This window comes from Protopterus annectens, chromosome 8.part0, assembly GCF_019279795.1.
Source record: "Protopterus annectens isolate FY-2018-M chromosome 8.part0, PAN1.0, whole genome shotgun sequence".
Classification (NCBI taxonomy): Eukaryota; Metazoa; Chordata; order Ceratodontiformes; family Protopteridae; genus Protopterus; species Protopterus annectens.
In genome coordinates, this window is record NC_056741.1 from 1,311,291,714 (window position 1) to 1,311,307,561 (window position 15,848).

The 15,848-nt window shown below is 40.8% G+C and overlaps 1 protein-coding gene across 1 annotated transcript in view; it reads right to left on the minus strand.

Moving 5' to 3' along the window:
• LOC122809378 overlaps positions 1 to 15,554 on the minus strand; it is a 385,771-nt gene extending 370,217 nt beyond the window's left edge. Inside the window, exon 1 of the mRNA XM_044080830.1 lies at positions 15,432 to 15,554. The gene's annotated coding sequence lies outside the window, so the exon portion shown is untranslated. The remainder of the gene's footprint in view (positions 1 to 15,431) is intronic.
• Positions 15,555 to 15,848: the final 294 nt, after the last annotated feature.

Consider the following 15,848-nt stretch of genomic DNA (forward strand, 5'->3'; position numbering starts at 1 on the left):
TGTAGGCCTCCCTTCAGGACCGCTGGTAGGGTATGTCAGAGAAAGAATCCCTGGACCCCTAGTTTTGCAGGCCTCCTCTGCCACAAGGGAACTTTCTCTACATGTGTCCTGGAAAGGACCCTGGGATGTCCTGAACCACATCTTCTGACCACCTCATTGATTTCTCAAAAAGAATCTTTGAGGGGTCAAAAATGTATGCCCAGTGCAGTGTCTTTCCATCCTTCTCACACCTGGGTAATGTGTCCCTCACTTTGGGGCCAAACAAGGAAGTGCCATCAAATGATGAACGAGGACTTGAAGGGTTCTGCAAAATCACAAATGCATCCAGGCATGCCTCCTAATGGAATTTCCTGAACCCACTGCCCTTGATGCGCCTTTGCCCGCATGTAAAGTAAGCTTCATGGATGAATTTGAAACAGATTGAAGGGTGGCAATTGGGCCTCTGCAAACGGTTCCTGAAAGGGAAGTTGAAAGTTCTTTAATCAAATCCCTTTGCAACCTTGTAAAATGTGCCAAATAGTTCAATGACCTAAGGGCAAAGGTAACTGAAGCATAGACATGCTTTGCAAACCTGTCCATCACCCTAGACTTCCTGTTAGGGGGAAGAACAGAGGAACTCTGTTCGGCAAGTTCCTTCTTAGTGGGCACCACCAAGACCATGGCATCCACGGGCACCTCTTTAGTTCACAATTCCTTCCCAGAAGGTGGAGCTAGAATCCTATCTGGTCTTCTAGGTATTGGTTCAATTGTGTCAGGTTCCTTCTATGCCCACAGAGAGACCAAATCAATGAGCTTGTCTGAGTAACCCAGGGGGGTAGATGGGCCAGCTCTGAACGTCTCCAGAAATATTGACTCCTCAGGTCTAGGGTTGCTGGGAGTCCAACCACCTCTCTTTTTCAAGATCTCAAGAATGTCTCCAAATGAGACGTCTTCTGGAGGTAATCGTCGGGACAGTTACCTTCATCAAAGTCTGTATTCTCAGTGACTGACTCTTGCAAAGAGTCTACATGCCTCTTCTTACACTTCCTCTTCCTAGGGACCACCTCGGTGTGATGTTCTGGGGAGGTGTTGGAAGAGACTATAATACCCTGCTGGGTAGTCTGGAAGTCTTGGGCTGGCTGCCTCTGTGGCATCAAATGATGAGGCTGTTAGCTCAGAGACATCTGGGAGGTGGTTTGACAATCAAGGGGGTTGGATCCATCAATCCTTTTGAAGCAGAGTAAATCCTCTTCACAACATTGAAGGCTGACTGCCCCAGAGATAGAGAGGGCCTTGGAACCAAGAAGGCAGGCTTCTGGACCATTGTCTCCTCCCACCCCGAAAGCAGCCCCCCTGAGGAAGAAGTCAGAGCCAAGCTATCCAGTGCAGAAGCACCAAGGCACCTAGATGGCTCCAAGACCTTCAGAGTTGACTCCAATGCCTAAGATCCGACACGAGGCTCTGACTCCGAGAGTCGTCTTGATCTGAAAAAGTCAGAGCTGGGGCACTCAGTCAGCTTTGCACCTGATGATAGAGTTATTCTCGGGTCCAAGCCTGATGGACCCAGAAGACCCAGATTAAGGGACTATGAAGCAACTAAGGGAATCAGAGAAGGAGTGTACTGCAGTGGACAGGCTACCTTATCCAACCTGGTAGGCACCAATAACACACTCATCTAGATCTGCACCAAGAGAAATTTCCTCATCATCTGATCCACATCCTCTTCAGTCAAACTCCTAGATGAATGAGATGATGCCAGAAAAGAAGATTTTGTATGGTGCCCTTCTAGGAAGGCAGCCTAGGAGGCACAGGATTGACTGATGGGGAATACTGGGCCCTAGGCAAAAGTATAGGATCCTTAACAGTGGGATCCAAAAGTTTTTAGTCAGATCCAACGATGTAGAATATGACAACTTCTTTCTTTTTGGATCTAAGGGGGAAGAGGTATGAGGCCTCCTAGAATCTGATTTGTACCTTTTCCTGAAAGGCTCAGAGAGTGGAGCCAAGGAAGTTGAAGGAAGAGAAAATTTTGATTCATTAGTCTCCTGCTTAGAGGATTAAGCCCCTGCCATAGCCTCTCCAAAGGAAGAGGGCAACATACCTTTTAATATTAATTTATTTTTTCTATCCACCAATGCCTGTGGATTAAAGTTACAGCAGATAGTGCAGTCTTCCTGAAGGTGTTGCAGGCCTAAGCAATAAACACAGAAGCTGTGGGCATCCAAATTAGGTAACTTGACCCTACAATTGGCACACTTTTTAAAACCCAAAGTTCCCTTCTCAGCCATTCTAATGGCAAAATATAAACAGAAGAAGAAATGCTACACACACACACACACACACACACATATATATATATATATATATATATATATATATATATATATATATATTTATTTATTTATTTATTTATGTATATATCTTTTTTCCAGGAAATAATAAAGAAGGAAAAAGGGAGAAAATATACCAACAATGTTAACAGTAGAAATACTAATAATACAAGTGTAAGGGGATGATAAAAACTAACTATAAGGAAAAAATGTAACTTATCTGAAATAGTGAACGATGAAACTCAAGAGCTATGGCAACCACATCTTTTGTGAAAAATGGCAAACGAGATCTGAGGTATGTTACGGGTGGTGCATTATGGGTAAGGAAGAAGTTCAAGAGCTTTTCTGTTACCACGAGCTTTAGTAATGGCCAAGTTGGATCTGAGGATCTAATCTGAACCCAACAGTTGAGGATTTATTTATTTATTTTATTTTACATTTGTTTACCGAGACAGTCCGACTGGAATAGTACCCTTTTTCAGCAGAGGCCAGGGAGAAATGCTCCATACATAGTAACATAACATAGTACGTGAATGAAAATTGACAACATAAGATCTATTTATTTTTAGCTGGGCTGTCTGATCTAACACCATAAACAAGGTAAAAACAGTAAATTTAAAGTCTTCTAGATGGACACCATATCAGTAAAATTCATTAGAGTCTATTAACATGTCATGGGAGAAGATGGGCTCTATCATCTCTTAAGACATAACCACCACTAAACAAGTTCTTTTGCCTGTTTTTGACTATTCCTTCCATATTTTCAGTACCTCATTCACTATCTCTTAACAATTTCAGACTCTGGCTACAAAAATATGCCAATTTGGTCTTCAACCCAACCTTGTGAATGTCATTGCAAATTAATATACAATGTAACAAATATAACAGTTTAAACTTGCTCCCAAAATACATTATTCAACTTTAAGTGTCAGTTAATACCCTTATTTATAAGCTACTAAACCTGGGACACAGCTTCACTTCCTTTTAGTACACAGGTAAGACCTCGCAAGTTTTCATCTTTTCTCACTGTAACTCTTCCAGCTCTTAATTTAAGTATGTGGTCAGCCAATTATTTGAACTTAAGCACTCGTACAAAATTATCTTCCCCTAAATAAGGCCATTGCTGTTGAAATTTGACATTATCTTGAACTTCAGTGAAATTGGAATTGGCTTTTTTTTTCTTTTTTTTTTTTTTTGTAAAACCAAGTTAGTCACATTTTTATAATCATCTCACTTTTTGATAAAAATGGTTTTCATCCTACAGTTATTGGTCATACAAGTTGAAAACAACTTTGAAAAAAGATTCTGTATCCCTAGATTTACCACAAGCAATAGGATCCCTTCTCATATCAGAAGTATTACTTTGGTACCAGTGTTTGCAGCATTCCTAAAAATTATGACAGACTTAAATTACAACATGCACCCACTGTATTTAAAATAAATTCAAACTCTGTGTATGCCACACCAAGTTACCTTCACTATACTAGTTACATACCACTCAACTGTACAGATTTTCGCAGAAAATGTCCAGATTTTTGCCTCGTATTTTTGGTTCATTTTTCATAAAATTGTGGTTTTCTAGCAAATCACTAGCAAATTATTTTGAGTCAGAAAATAATGACAGACATTTCAGTTTCAGACTTCATGCTCTTTGGAAAATTCATGCTAATGCAAAAACTATTATTCTATGTTTGTAAAAGCAATATTTAAAAATTGTCCCTAATTTTGGACCTTTATCCCCCCATTATTTATTCTTGCTCTAATAGGTTGAGAGGTATGATAATAAGTCACTGATTTCTAATGCTTTCTCTGGGATATATATAAACTTGCTATGCTATTCTGAGGTAGCTGGGGTACAGTGCCTATTGTACAATTATATGTAACATTAACTGTTTTGTACTGTATACATTTTGCATGTACTGATCATAAAACAAAGTTATTCCCTGTCCATATTCAAGTGCAACTTGGATCCATGAATGGGAACAGAAAATTTACCCCAAGACTTCCACTGTACTATTAATGGACAGAGGCAGCTCCTAAATGCTTTATCCCATGCATGGGTTCCCCCAATAACCTATGGTATGATCCAATTTATTCTCATTAGGGGTAATAGATAATTAATGACCATGGGATGGACAAGGTCAATCTGTAACCAAAAGGACTAGGTTAATTTGAGCGCAAACAGGGAAATCAGCTAGGCGTAAAATGTACTGCAAGGGCAACTTGCCTAGTAAATACCTATGAGCCTATGTAAAAAGAAAAGGGTTCTGGTATGTATTTCTTCTCTTAACCAGTAACCAAATTATAATTAAGTAAATTTTCATGTTCTATCTGTATATGTTGTGCAGATCTATAATCTTAGAATAGTTTATTGATTACACTTTAGTAATATGGTTTCATAGTAAGCAAAATTCTCTTTTTTATGTTGCTTTGCATTTCAAATCAGGAGAAGAGCAGCCTTTTAGAAGAAGAATATATTCTAAGTTTAAAATATCTAAGCTGCCTTTCTTGTCAGTGGGGCACACTTCCTCTGGCAACACTCACTCAGGATTAACTATATATGTTTTACAGACCTCTTCAATGCATTTAATAGGCATAAAACAGGTGAAGTAAGAGGATATTGGAGAAAAACGAGGAAGCACAATACAATGCAGTAAACAGAACAACAAATGAGAGAAAATAAGTAAAGGCACAACTTGAAAGGAGTTGGCATTATGGAACAGGAAGAGGTGTAAGGGCTTTTTTGTACACATATAGCAAGACAGATGAAGGTAAGGACAGACCTAGCCAGTCTAAGTTTGAAGATGGCTTGTGGAAGACAGGGAAAAGCAAATGTAGTAAATGAAAGCAGAGAGAGGATGTCATGTTAAGAGTGAGGGAAGGCAAAGTGGGGAGACTAGATACAAGAGGAGAGAGAGAGAATAAAGCATAGCTAACATAAAATACAAGAACCAGACTTGCTGTCTCACAGGGGCATAAAAATCTGATCAATGCACTGGCAGATTACTTGATAAAGATCTTCAGGAGAATGCTGACCACTTTAAAAGTGCCTGGGGTCTGGTGGACAGCAAGACTGTTTTCCTTCATGGGGGGAGGGAGCTGAAAGGCAACTCCAGACCAATTAGCTTAACAGTGGTAGCAGGGAAAATGATGGAGGGAATCCAGAGGGTAAGGCGTTTTTCTTTCCTAGCAGACAAATACCTGTTGGACACAGTTTCATGATCAGCAAAGCTGTCAGTCAAACATGATGCGGTGCTATGACAGAGTTGCAAGAGAACTTGGAGTACAAGCAGATGTGATCTACTTTAACTTTGCCAAAGCCTTTGATTTAGTACTTCACTGGCACTGATATGAAAACTGGAGTGGATTTTGAGGGTGACCATGACTAATGAATTAGTTTGCTGCATGGTTGAAGAATAGGGTAGGTCAGTGTCAGGAATAAGGAAAGTCAGAAAGTCACCACAGTGGACAGTTCTTAGTACAGTACTCTTCAGTGATGATGCTTCACATGTAACAGAGGGAAAAAACACAAGATTAATCCCATTTGCAGATGACACAAAGATCGTAACAGCATTGGAGGATGGGGAGATAATTATAGCAAAAGACCTGGAAAGGTTAACCGAATAGATAGAAGAATGGCAGCTGAGGTGCAATGCAGGCAAATGTAAAATGCTGCACTTGGGCCTGGTACGAAGAATCAGCTGAGAGAGGGGATATCGTGGCAACAGTCCTGGAGAAGCATCTGGGGGCACTGGCCACAAGGAGACTGGACCACCATGAGTAGACTGAGGGGGCAGTGGCAGCAGCAAACAGAATCCACTTATTTCTTCCTGCACTTCCCAAATAATGCATTCGACAAGTTCTGCAAGAGCCTTCCTATCCTGACTGCTCATTACTTTTCTAATTTTAAAAATTGAGCAACAGAGTTGTGCGTAGAATCTCAGTTTTAAATTTTTCATGACAGAAGTAATGCGTATTTAACATTTATACAATGCTAGATATGTGAATTACAGAAATACTGAACTAGAATAACATAGAACAATTAATTATAATGGTCTGACTTAGAAGAAAGTTCATTCAGTACATTTCTTGAGAACTATCCTACATATATAAAATGTTATGCTAGACTAGTATACAACTGAAGCCTGTATTATACCCCCACTTTGCACCTAAAGTAATATTATTTTTGTTAAGGCACTGGGAAACTGCCTAGTAAATTCTGACAGTTCTGCATACTAGTTTGATCCATAGTCAACCTGGGTAAATTTGGTAAGATGAACTTGAATGAACTCTGAAGATTTATTTGTTGTTCTACCCTACACATTCATGGGGTAAAACCTCAAGAACTTTGTTCACCATTTCCTGGCACCCATGTCAGTGGCTGAGTAGGACACTCAACATTAATGCTGTATAAATCAGAGAGCCATGGGCAATATCCCCACATCAGATGGTTGGATTACTATTTCAATACTGACTCTTTAGTGCAACATAGGGTAGATGCAGCACTTTGGAAATGACGTCATTCAGATGAGACATTTAAATGTTGTATCATCTGCTTGAGATTATGAAAACTCAGGTGAAGAAACACAATCCCATAGCACTAAACAGCCTAATGTCCCTTTTGTCCAGACCAAATTACTTGCGAGTTAAAGTCTACCTGAAAGAACTGGAGAACTTGATAATGGTGTTCCAATCAATGTGATCTACTTCAGCTTTGCCAAAGGCTTTACTTAGTATTGCATTGGGAGCTGATATAAAAACTGGGGTTGTTTCTGGAGTGGGACCATGACTAATAAATTAGTTTGCAGTATGACCGAAGAGTAGGTTACAGACAGAGATGTAAAGAGAGGTTATAGGTTCATAGGTCTTTACTAGGCTAATGGCCCCGGAGCCATTACAAGCCTAGCCAATAGGATCTCCCTGGCATCATGCCACCCGACCTTAGTTTCCAGTGCTTCTGTCGAGTAGAGCCACTGGAGGGTGAATTATCTATTTCCCATCCACTCAAGATTTCTCTTGAAGAGGGCCAGTGAGGTCTCTGTTTGACATGTATAGCATGGGCAGTCTCTGGGTTATGAACCTGTCCCCTCCAGCATGTTCTGTTGATTGTGGTAATGAGGCTGAGGTCTCTGGAGCATGTGGTGTGGAGGGATTGGGATTTCTTTAGATGTAGCATGTCTAACAGAGCTGGGTCAGACATGGCTTTGTAAGTCAAGCAGAGATCGCCTCTAAGTAGGCAATTTGAGACAGAGAATAGTGGAGTTTTTTTGAGGCTGTCCATACAGGACAATTGTTTAAGGCCTAGGATCCTAGGAGAAGAAAACGGAAGTTAAAAAAAAAAACACACTGCAAAGCCTTCAAGGACGTTATACTTTTTGTGGTTACACACAAAATAACTGATAGGGTTTTAAGTTGAGCGTAACCAGGAAACTGATTCATAGAACTGTTAACTTTTTATTCTTCGGTGACTAGTAGTTACTAGCTGTTTTTAAATGTTGTGCTAGTACCAAATGGAGATAGGGAGTGTCTGAAGTCTGGATTACGACGAAAATGTACATGTATTGTGGCGTTTTATGTTTCCTGGATTAAACTACTTTATTTCACCGGTGTCTATTTTTGGTGACTTTCCAGCAATCTTTTTATTTCTTTAGATATAGCATTTCTAACAGAGCTGGGTCCAACATGGCTTTGTAAGTCAAGCAGAGATCAGAGTAAGGAATAAGGAAAATACCACAGCTGACAACAGCTTTCACAGATTATGAGGATAATAAAATGCACATAATTTTTTGTGTAGCTGTTCTTTGCTACCTAGTTGTTTATATAGTTACTATATCAATAACATCTTAGTTCCTCCAATTGGCTTGACATATGTTTGTAAAATGTTCATTTTTAGTAACTTTTTGTTTTGCAGGAAGATCATTCTTAGAATGAAGATATGGGAAAAAAAAAACTGAGAAAAAAGAACAACTTTCTGATGTACCTAATAAATATTCCTGATAGAACTAACATTGAAAATCTACAAGAACCCTTGAATGTAGTAACATTTGGAAACTGCAGTTTTCTGTACCTGAATTCCTTGTACCTGACTTTTTTTTTAAACTGCTGCTCTGCACCCTATGACCGACCAGCGTGCTTAAAAACTGCGTTCATTATGGCATGCACTGAAAGATCTTTGAGCGCATTTTGATTTGTAAAAAGATAAGCATTTCCTTAATTGAAGTCAGGAAAAAATGAATATATTTTATATTGATTGTATATTGAACAGTTTTGAAAGTACATAGTTCTTACCACACATTGAGTGGTTCTGTAGTCAATTTCTTGGTTTTAGTTCCCTCCTGTGCAGAATCAGCATGTCCTCTGTTTGCATGTTTTTTCTGGTGCTTTGGTTTCTTCCCACATCTTAGAAACATGCTAAAGGTGAATTAGCATATCAAAAACGTGCTCATTGGAATGCCTGCTGTCTGTAAGCAAGTGTGTGTATATGACAACTTCTTGTTGAAGTGTCAGTTCTCAAAACAAAGGAAAAAATACTGAAAATACAAGTGAATGTCGAATATTGCTCTTATTTTTTCCACTTGGGGGGGGTCCTGTATCTCCTGATGTTGACTTATATATCAACTCTGAGACAGCCACACCTCAGAGAAAAGTTTTGTCAAGAACTCCAGAACAGAACACATAGATGCTGAATAAGGGTCATTGTGATTCTCTGATGCCCAAACTGAAAATCTTTTCCATTTGCTAAGATATAACTTTCTCATTGATGTCTTGTGAGAAACTATCAAAATGTGTCATGCAGCGGATGAAAGATTTTGTAGCCTGGGTATTCTTGGAATTGGAGCAGTCAAGCTGTCAATCTGAAGGTTTGAAGGGATGGATGAGGAGTTTCCAATGAGTGAATCAGAAGATCCAGCACTTGGTCCAGAATCCAAGGTTCCTCCTGAAGATGAGGCCTCAAGAAGGGGAACCAAATTTGATGAGTCCAGTAAGGAGCTATTAGTATTAAGGTCCTTCCCAATATGCTGGCTTTCTGAAGAGCTTTGAGTATCAAAGGAAATGGGGGAAAGTATAGAGGAGAACCAGGGGGTCAATCGTGCACTAGTGCATCCCTTGTGGGGGGTCCCCGGAGGGGGAATTAGGGCAAAGTAGCTGCTGAATTTTGTGTTCATGGACATGGCAGAGAGATCACAGCAAGGGTGGCCTCATGTCTGGAAAATCATTTCCGTTACTTCTTGCTTGAGGGACCACTCATGGGGCATTAATATTTCTCTGCTGAGTCTGTCCGTAATCATGTTGGATTTCTCCAGATGTGCATTGCTATCAGAAAGCGTTGGGAAGACATTGCCCACTGCCATACTCTCAGGGCCTCTCGACAAAGGAGATAAGATTTGGTTCTTCCTTGTTTGTTTATATACCATATACAGACATGTTGTCTGTCTGAATTGCAATTGTTCCTAATGGAAGAGTGTCCTGGAATGCTTGCAACGCTAGTAGCACCACTCTCATCTCTAGGACATTGATATGCAAGTAGGCCTTGTGATTCTGCCACATACCTTGGGCTGTTCTTCCCTGATAATGCCCCCCCCACCCTATCTGGGAAGTGTCCGTGGTCACCGTGGCTAGTGGAATTGGGAGAATAAAAGGTCGTCCTGATGTCACATGGTCTGAGTGAAGCCACCAACATAGGTCTTTCCTGCAAGATTCCATCAGTATTATCTGGTGAGACATTGGGAGTTCCTGCATGAACCACTGTGTAAAAAGAAGCCATTGTAGAATTCTCATGTGCATGCAAGCTAGAGGAATTACACTGATTGCTGCTGCCATCGTGCCCAGTACTTTAAGAACTTCCCATGCTTGAGTTTTTAGTTTGAACAGGAGGTCCAACACATGTGCTCAAAGGACCTGTATCCTTTCTGTTGGAAGCTTTACCATCATTATAGTTGTGTCTAAATCTACGCCTATAAAGATGATATGTTGAGATGGCAATAAGGCAGATTTGTCATAGTTTATAGTAATCCCTAAATGTGCAAAGAGGTGTAAGGTGGTGTCTCTTGCTTGTATTAGGAGATGCTTGGTGGTGGCGGTTAGGAGCCAGTCATCTAGGTATGGAAACACCCAGAATCCTAAATGTCTCAGGTGAGCCGTGACCACTGCCATACATTTGGTGAACACACTGGGGGCTGTACTGAAACCAAAGGGCAGAGCTCGAAATTGGTAATGACTGGCTCCCAGCTAAAAGCGCAGATGACACCTGGATGGCCTGTCCCTTCTTATGTGGTAGCATGCATCCTGAAGGTCTATAGAGCACATCCAATTGTCTCTTCCCATGAAGGAAAGTATCGACTGCAGTGTGACCATCCGGAACTTTGTCTTTTTTACTGATTTGTTCAGTCTGCTGAGATCCAATATCGGTCTCCAGTTCCCTGTATTCTTTGGAACCAAAAAGAACCTTGAGTAAGTCCTGGATCCTATTTGGTCTGCAGGGACTGACTGGATGACTTTTTTCTAGAAACTTCTGAATTTCTATGGTTGCTTGATCCCTGTGACTGGGTGGAACGTCCTGGAACCTTTTGCTTTTTGGAGGTGGCATGGAAAAGAGTATTTAGTAGCCTCTGGATATGATGCTTTGTACCCACTTGGTTTTTGTTATTTTTGGCAAGGCATCTGCGTACAAAGATAAGCAGCCCCTGACTGCCTCCAGAGTGGGACAGATAGGCCTCCTTTTAGGAGAACTAAAAGGGCTTACCGAAAAAGGATTACTGGTCGCCCTGATTCTGTGGACCCCCTCTGCTGCGTGGCCGGCGTCTTACATTATTACCTCCTTCTCTGCCCCTGGAGGAAAGTTCACCACGTGTGTCTTGCAAAACTCTGGGATTTCTGAAACCACATTTTTCCCCCCATTTTGACCCTTGGGATAGGGTCTAGAAGGGGTGGAAAAACAGACTCCAATGGCAGAGGGAGTTTTTTCTTCCTGTTCACACCTGGTTAGTGGCTCTAACCTTAGGCCCAAACAGAGATGAGCCATCGAAAGGGGTGTTAATAAAGGATGACTTGAAGGGTTCTGTGAAATTACACAAGCGCATCCAGGAATGTCTCCTAAGGGCTATTCCTGAACCCGCTGATCTATTTGCTCCATCACCAGCATAAGAAATTAGGATGATTACACCATGGAATTAAGGGTGGAGAGCTGGGATGATACCTTCTCTGTTATTTCCTCAGCTACTGAACCCTGGAGAGCTCTCCAAGATCTTTAAGGAGATCTCTCTGTAATCTGGTGACGTGAGTTAGGTAATTCAAGGACTTGAGGGTAAAGGTCACTGAAGAAAACGTGTTTTTTATATATGTCCATCGTGCGCAAATCTTTGTTCAGAGGATGAACAGAAATGGACGTTTCTGACAACTCCTTCTTGGTGGCTGCCGCCACCACCATAGCATCTACCGGGACACCTTTCATCAAAAAAGCTTTGTCTTCAGGAGAAGTGATTAATTTGTTTAGCCTTTGGGGACGGGCTCCACTGTCTGGAGACTCCCAAGGCTTCCAACAAAGTAAATCTATAAGCTCATCGAAAGGCAGAGACAACCCAGTGGTGGAAGATCGAGACCCGAAAACCTTTAGGTAAACAGACTCCTCGTCAGAAGTGGTGATGGATTTCTAGCCACCTCTCTGTTTAAGGATTACTAGGATGTCAGCAAAAGATGCATTCTAAGAGGGTGACCGTGGGGACCCTTCTGATTCATCGAGGTCTGTGTCTGACATGAGTGACTCCAGTGGGGAGTCCAAATGCCTCCACTTGCGAGTTCTCCTCTGGGGGACCTCTTCAGAGGGGTATTCTGGAGAGGTTTCAGAAGAGAAGGGTTTGCCCACTGGAGCATCCTGAGGCTCTGAGTCTCTACGCCTATGTGGGATTGGTTGCCCCAAGAGAGACACCAGTGCCCTATGGGGAGGAATGGCTGGACCCAAAGGTGTGGCTGACTGAGGACAGAGCTCTTCTTATGGCTTCGAAAGCCCCCTTCCCATGATCCAAAGAGACTCTTGGCTCCAAAGAACTGGAAGGTCCCCCCCTGCACCACAGGGGGAGGCTCCAAAGAAGAGGTAGGAACCAAACTCACATGCACTGAGGCCCCGAGAGGAAGGGTTGGATCAAAAAAAATCTCAGTTCGACTTCCCTCCCCAGACCCGACCAGTGAATGTTAGCTCCTAGGCTCCTTGGATGGCACTGAGGTAGTCGGAGCAGTCAGTCCCAAAGATCCTGTAGCAGGTCTCAGCTCCAACGGTTCCACCACAATTGGCTCCTCGCATTCCAGCTCCGATCCCGCTATTCGGGTTGGAGGAGGAATCGAAGTAGAAGGGATAGGTCTGGTCAGTTCCGATAAAGGTTTTGCCAGTGCCAGTATCCTCAATAGTCTCTGCACCAGGCAACTCGCATCCAAATCAGAGAGGCTTCTAGAGGATTGAGATGAATGAGCTAGGGATGCTGTAACTTGCAATTGTGGAGACCTCAATAAAGGAGTTACCGGCTCCAAAGCAGGGGACTGGCTCCTAACTTGCAAAACCAATGGCTCCAAATACCAGTGGAGCCAAGGTAGACGGTTCCTCAGAACCAATAGGTCTGGAAACTGTCGAAGACATCCTAGGTGCTTTCTTCAATGGCTCCGGTCCTTCTGAAGTAGAAGAGGATGACCTTTTTGCACTTTTGGTCTTGTCAGATATAGGGGAAGTTGACTTTATATGGAAACTTTGACCCTGTTCTAGGGCTTCTGTAAAGGAAGATTTTATCATTCCTCTTAAAATCAATTTATTTTTCCTCTCATGAAGTACCCTGGAGCTGAAGGAGTGGCATATGGCACATGACTCTTGTAAGTGGACTGCCCCAGGCAGTAAATGCAGTCTGTGTGCCCATCTGTGATTGACATCTTCTAGTTACATATAGGGCACTTTTTGAAACCAGAAGGTTTACCCTCTTTAGCCTTGGACATTATAACAGATGAGTAGACAACAATATAGTTTTTACCACACAATCCCTGCAGCTCTCCAATACAAATGAGCTGGAAGTAACTATGCAAAACAAATCCACAATTAAGCACTGAAAAAGAGGTACACAACAGTAATCTGTCCTATATCTTAATAACAATAGCGCCCCCCCCCCCTTTTTTGAGACACAGAAGAAGAATTAAAAAGGTCCTCTAACTTAACCAGGCTCTGCTCTAATAAAGAAAAAAAATGCTATAGTATTTAACTAGTAACAACCAGACACAAGAAAGAAGAAAAAGAAAAAAAAGCCCTCTACCTTAAATGGACTTTGGTGCTACAATAAAGGGAAACTTGTACAACTAATAGCACACCTCTAAATTATACACCAAAAACAGCAATTGCGACTGTTTAAGGGGAGAGACAGTCGCATGCAAGCACACAGAGAAATGCTATCTTGAAGCGATAAGAAGATAACCTATGTAAAAAGTCTTTAAAGTTGGTTTTTCACAAGTTCTAACAACTTTTAATGCAAAACAAAGTAATACTACTTGACTAACGGGGTAAGGAGAATGTAGGTTTGGATACCAAAAGGCTAGGAAAGAAAAATCAAAAATCACTAACTAGTACTACAAAAACTAACTGACTATGCATTCTAAGAAGTTTCACACCACACACTACTGAAATAAGCCAATTATTTTTAACGATAGTACAAAAAGCAGAAGAAAAAATGTATTCAACTTAGCCAGAGCTAGTAGAATCACCCAATCTGTTTCAGCGGCAGACAAGATCTGGAGAAGACACTAGAGCATCATGGGTTAGGGAATAAGCCACAAGCTAGTTGAAGACCTTGAGCTTGTGTAAATGGCCAAGTCGGAACAGAGGATCGGTTCCAAACCCATCAGTAAAGAATGAAGGTGAGATAGAACAACTTCACATCTATAGATTAAAGTGGAAATTCTAGCTAGTATCATAATTGGAAATGTTTGTAGCATGCACAAAACTTCAGCTTTGCCATTTCCAAGTGTTATTGTGCCAGACAATATATTAGTACTTGTAGTGCTAAAGATACCGTGGGTACACAAACAAGTGCTATGACTATAAGCAATTCTTATATTAGTCATCTTCTTCACCAGAAAAAAAAAACATGGAAACTGCAATATTTTCTAGGTTCTGGATGTTTTAATAAATTTTCAAAAGTCCTAAAAGAATATGTGCATCTTATGTTTGGAGCATACGTTTTCTCTTTTACTCCAGTTTAGGTTAAACTATTGTTTATGTTTAAGGTACTTACTATACCCACAGTGTAGCCATAAGAGTTATTTGGAGAGGGGAATTCATGAATTGTTCATTATATTTAGCCTTATACTTTCATAAACCTAAAGAAGAGGCTTACACCGAGCATACGAGTCCTTCCCAGAATATATATCAGAAGTATGTGACATTTAAAATAAAAATTAAATGTGCTTCTAAAAATCAAAAGAAAACACACACCTTTGCATGGTTAAACAGGTATTCGCATCACTTATTAATCTGAAGCTGAAGCTAAAACAAAATTAAACCATTCCAAGAAAAAAAACTTTCATTTTTCTAAGGCTGAATGCCAAAAGAAAGTCTAGATACACTTAAAATAAATGAAATTCTGGATTTATGAAGAAGCAATTATCTGTTACAGAACATCTAGGTTAAAATACTGCATGTTATCATTTTAAATTATTGTTTTCTATTTTATAAACACAGTATCCTACTCCAGGGCATGATATTACTCAAAATTCAAAGGCTAAACAATCCTGCAAGAGATGCATCCTCCAATGTAGGTAAAACTTTAAAACTAAAATGCAGTGCTCTAAGATGTTTGATGTTTGGCAGTTGGCAGAGGTTAAGATCACAAGCTGTGATACAGCGGTTGATTATCTTAGCTTATTGCATGATTTTTAGCAATCCACTTAACCAGACGTTGCTCCTGAGTCACCCCTGAAATGGACTTTATGTGCAGTGGGCCTAACTGGTTTACAAATAGGTATCATTATTCTCTTACTAGCATCACAGAAACCTCTTCATCATTCATGACAGCTTCCAAAGCAATGAAAAACATTTAAGTACTTCTTCCAGGAGTATGTTTCCATCTAATTTTCTAAATGCTGTTGTAAACTTACCTGGCTTAGTTTAAGGACCCCTGTTTTTCCTAAAGGTTTTGCAGACCTCAGCTCTGCCAGCTATTGGAAAACAACTGGAATCAAGCATGCCTTCTGTCGGATCAGTCAGTGCACTTTGTTACTCCCTTGAAACTGAGGGATGTAGAATGCTATAAAATACCTCACAGCCTGTCCCGTTCAGCAGGTTTTTCCTGCAGCAAGCATCAATGCTGTAGGTGTGACAGTACTGACAAAACACATTACCTTTAGGGTAAAGAAACTATGCCTGGAATGCCCAAGGAAAATAACCATCTTCCATTGTGTTTTTTTTTTTTTTTCAGTTTTCTGCTTTAACCCTCTTTCATGGTCAAATCATTACTTCCAGTCTTTCATAAATTTTCCTCCAATTGTGCTAACTTCAGATTACAAACTATTCTA